We start from the raw sequence: 5,000 nt of genomic DNA on the forward strand, positions 1-5,000 counted from the left end.
AAATTGACGGAAAAAGTGCTAGTGTGATAGCACCTTTAACTTTGTTATTATCATCGAAGACTAAAGAATAAAACGGTAGAAGACTACGATGAATGAAATACTTATAATATTTCCGTGGAACATATGGCTATAACGTAGATTTGATACAGTGAACCTTGTATATATAAAATTGATATATTACATGTTATATTTTTTGGTGAAACTCTAGGCCATTTTACCTTAAGCAAATATAGTCCTTTCTGCCCCCAAAAGTCATCGAAATGTAAACACCAACCTCAAAGGAAGGACGTAAGTGCAGGTGAATAATTTAGTAGTCATTTTAAGTCACAGATTCACATCACAGAATCATACAACAGAGTTCACGATTTTATTATCCTCATAATTAGATCAATAGATGGTGAATTATTTGTGGTGTATGACACATAAACAAGCAATAGCATACAAGTTTACCTTGGTGTTACGACTTACTTAACCACTGAAGATTAAGTGCATATTTCCACAACCACAAAAACTGGGTTGGCCCATAAAACCAACTTGCTACATATATATATAAATATATATATATATATATATATATATATATATATATATATATATATATGCGTGTGTGTGTGTGTGTGTGTGTGTGTGTGTGTGTATGTGTGTATGTGTGTATGTGTGTGTGTGTGTGTGTGTGTGTGTGTGTGTATGTGTGTGTGTGTGTTTGTGTGTGTGTGTGTATACGTGTGTGTGCGTGTGTGTGTGTACGTGTGTGTATACGCGTGTGTGTATACGTGTGTGTGTACGTGTGTGTGTGCGTGTTGTATGTTTCCACCCACGCTTCAAAGACTCTCGCTTCCTTCTCCCTAACCTTCCCTCCCCACACACCCCACTCCCACCACCCCCCACACTCTGCCCCCCCCTCCCCCCCCCAAAAAAAAAAAGCGAAAGATAAAACTTGACATCCACTTATATTTGCTCTTTCTTTGCATCTTGAGTTTCTCCCTCGATACGTGAGCTGAAGTTGACGGAAGTTGCAAAGGAAGTCTTCAAGTCTCGCAGAGTTTGAAAGGCTGATGGGAGGGGGAGGGAGGGGATGGGAGGAGGAGGGGGTGAGAGGAGGAAGAGGAGGGAAGGAGGAGGGCGAGAAGGAGGGGAGGGTGAGAGGGAGGAGGAGAGGGGTAGGAGGGCGGGAGTGGAGGGAAGGGGAAGAGAGGGAGGAGGAGGAGAGGGGAGAGAGGGGGGAGGGAGGGGCGGAGGGAGGAAGGAGGGGAAGGGGAGGAGGAGGGGAGAGAAGGGAGGGGGGAGGGACGGAGGGAAGGGGAGGGGAGAGGGGGGAGAGGGAAAATGGAGGGGAGGGAGGGGAAGGGGGCGGGGCAGAGAGAGAGAGAGAGAGAGAGGAGGGAGGGAGAGAAGGGAGGGGGAGAGGGTGGGGAAGAGGGGTGTTGTGAGGGAGATATTTGACAGCTATGAATAAAGGAGGCGGGGAGGTCTCAATGGAGGGAGGAGGAGGGGTAAGGAAGGAGGGCGGGAAGGAAGGGGAGGAAGAGAGAGAGAGAAAAAGAGATAGATGAGAGAGAGAGAGAGAGGGAGAGAGAGAGAGAGAGAGAGAGAGAGAGAGAGAGAGAGAGAGAGATGAATAGAGAGAGAAAGAGAGAGAGAGAATGAGAGAGAGAGAGAGAGAGAGAAAGAGATAGATAGATAAATAGAAAGAGAAGGAGATCCAGATAGCTATAAAGATAGATAGAGAAAGGGGCAGTTAGCTATATAGATAGATAGAGAGACTCATAGACAAAGACATAGAGTGAATAAAAACGAAAAAAAAGTCAAGCTAAAAAAAAAAAAAAAAAAATGAGAGAGAAAAAAAAATCCAGAGAAAATGAACCAAAGATAAAAAAACAACCAAACCGAAATAGAAAGAGAAAATAAAGAGGGAGAAAGAGAAAGAGAGAGAGAGACCATATGCCTCTCCACCGCCGCCGGAGAAAGTGAGAGAGAGCATGAGTTGCGAGCGAGAAAGTTTGTGCCATCTGCCGCGGGCCAGCTGGCAGGTGGGGGGGGGAGGGGGGGGGAGGGAGAGGGAGAAGAGGGAACGAAAGGGGAGAGGGAGAAAAACGGAATAAAGGGGGAGAGGGAGGAGAGGAGCGAAGGGAGGGAGAAGAGGAGATGAAGAAGAAGGAACGAAGGGGAGAGGGAGAAAGAGAGAGAGAAGAGGGAGAATGAGAAAGAAGGAACAGAATAAAGGGAGAGGGAGAAGAGGGGAACGACAGGGGAGAGAGGGAGGAAAGAGGGGAGATGAAGAAGAAGGAACGAAGGGGGAGAGGGAGAAAGAGGGAACGAAAGAGGGAGAGGGAGAAGATGGGAACGAAGGGGAGACAGAAGGAGACGAAGGAGGGAGAATGAGAGAAAACAGAATAAAGGGGAGAGGGAGGAGAACGAAGGGGAGAGGGAGAAGAGGGAACGAAGAGGGAGAGGAGAGAAGAAGAGGGAGAGGGAGGAAGTGGGAACGAAAGGGGAGAGGGAGGAAGAGGAGAGAAGGGAGAGCGAGAAAGAGAATAAAGAGAGAGGGAGAAGATGGAAACGAGAGAGGGAGAGAGGAGAAGAGGAAAGGAAAGGGGAGGGAAGGAGAGAGAGAGAGGGAGAGAGAGAGAGAGAGAGAGAGAGAGAGAGAGAGAGAGAGAGAGAGAGAGAGAGAGAGAGAAGAGAGAGAGAAGAGAAGAGAGAAAAAAAGAAAAAATGAAAGACAAAGAAAGAGAGAGAGAAAAAAACTGACAAACCGGGAAAGAAAAAAATAGAGAAAGAAGAGATGGAAACGGGGAGAAGAATAAGAAGTTAAATGGAGTAGAAGGAGGAGAAGGAGAAAGAAAAATGTTACTCGAATGTCGGAGGCAGAGGAAAGGGGGAAAGAGGAAGAGGGAAGAAGAAAGAGGAAGAAGAGGAAGAGGAAGAAAAGGAAGGAGGTAGAGGAAAGGAAGAAAAGAAGAAGAAAGGGAAGAAAAGGAGGAGAAAGAGGGGGAGAAGGAGGAAGAGGAAGAGGAGGCGGAGGAGGAGGAAGAGGAGGAGGAGGAGGAGGAGGAGGAAAAGGAGGAGGAGAAGGAGGAAGAGGAGGAAGAGAAGGAGGAAGAGGAGGGGAAGGAGGAAGAGGAGGAGGAGGAGCAAGAAGCACTTTCGGAACTTCCTGGAAGACCTCCTTCATTCCTGAGAGGTTATACTACGCAGGCAGCCAGTTAGAGACGGTCCTCCTCCACTTGAGACTGTCTGCGATCCCTGGTCACCTCAGTCGGTGTTTCTTCCTCTCCGCCAGTCGAGGAACAGTTCAGTCTCGCAGTCAGGCACTTCACCCGTCGAAAGTAATGTCGGAAATACAGTTACAGTCAGTCAGGGACCAGTCACTTGGTCTCCTCTTCGCAGTCAACCGGTAAGTCAGACAGTCAAGTGAGGCGGTTAGTCAGGCAACCTGCTGTCACTCGGCGAGTCACACAGTCAAGGCAGGGGAACCAGTCATTCAGTGTCAAACAGTCAGCCAGCCAACCAGTCACCTACCAAGTCAGCCAGTCAAGCAACCAGCAAGTCAGACAGTCAAGTCATGCAACCTGTCAACTGGACATGCGACCACCTCGCCAGTCAGTCAGTCAGCCAGTCAGTTGACCATACAACCACTTCGCCAATCAGTCAGTCAATTGGTCTTGCAACCACCTCGCCAATCAGTCAGTCAGTCAATTGACCATGCAACCACCTCGCCAATCAGTCAGTCAGTCAATTGACCATGCAACCACCTCGCCAGTCAGCCAGTCAATTGGTCTTGCAACCACCTCGCCAATCAGTCAGTCAGTCAATTGACCATGCAACCACCTCGCCAGTCAGTCAGCCAAATGCCCATGCAACCACCTCGCCAGTCAGTCAGTCAATTGACCATGCAACCACCTCGCCAGTCAGTCAGTCAATTGACCATGCAACCACCTCGCCAGTCAGTCAGTCAATTGACCATGCAACCACCTCGCCAGTCAGTGTCAATTGACCATGCAACCACCTCGCCAGTCAGTCAGTCAGTCAATTGACCATGCAACCACCTCTCCAATCAGTCAGTCAGTCAATTGACCATGTAACCACCTCGCCAGTCAGTCAGTCAGTCAATTGACCATGCAACCACCTCTCCAATCAGTCAGTCAGTCAATTGTCCATGTAACCACCTCGCCAGTCAGTCAGTCAGTCAGTCAATTGACCATGCAACCACGTCGCCAATCAGTCAGTCAGTCAATTGACCATGCAACCACCTCGCCAGTCAGTCAGTTAGTCAATTGGCCATACAACCACCTCGCCAGTCAGTCAATTGACCATGCAACCACCTCTCCAATCAGTCAGTCAGTCAATTGACCATGCAACCACCTCTCCAATCAGTCAGTCAGTCAATTGACCATGCAACCACCTCTCCAATCAGTCAGTCAGTCAATTGACCATGTAACCACCTCGCCAGTCAGTCAGTCAGTCAATTGACCATGCAACCACCTCGCCAATCAGTCAGTCAGTCAATTGACCATGCAACCACCTCGCCAATCAGTCAGTCAATTGATCATGCAACCACCTCGCCAGTCAGTCAGTCAGTCAGTTTACCATGCAACTACCTCGCCAATCAGTCAGTCAGTCAATTGACCATGCAACCACCTCGCCAATCAGTCAGTCAGTCAATTGACCATGCAACCACCTCGCCAATCAGTCAGTCAGTCAGTTGACCATGCAACCACCTCGCCAATCAGTCAGTCAGTCAGTTGAATATGCAACTACCTCGCCAATCAGTCAGTCAGTCAATTGACCATGCAACCACCTCGCCAATCAGTCAGTCAGTCAGTTGACCATGCAACCACCTCGCCAATCAGTCAGTCAATTGGTCTTGCAACCACCTCACTAGTCAGTCAGTCAGTCAATTGACCATGCAACCACCTCGTCAATCAGTCAGTCAGTCAGTTGACCATGCAACCACCTCGCCAATCAGTCAGTCAATTGGTCTTGCAACCACCTCACTA

This window comes from Penaeus vannamei, unplaced genomic scaffold (assembly GCF_042767895.1).
Source record: "Penaeus vannamei isolate JL-2024 unplaced genomic scaffold, ASM4276789v1 unanchor352, whole genome shotgun sequence".
Lineage (NCBI taxonomy): Eukaryota > Metazoa > Arthropoda > Malacostraca > Decapoda > Penaeidae > Penaeus > Penaeus vannamei.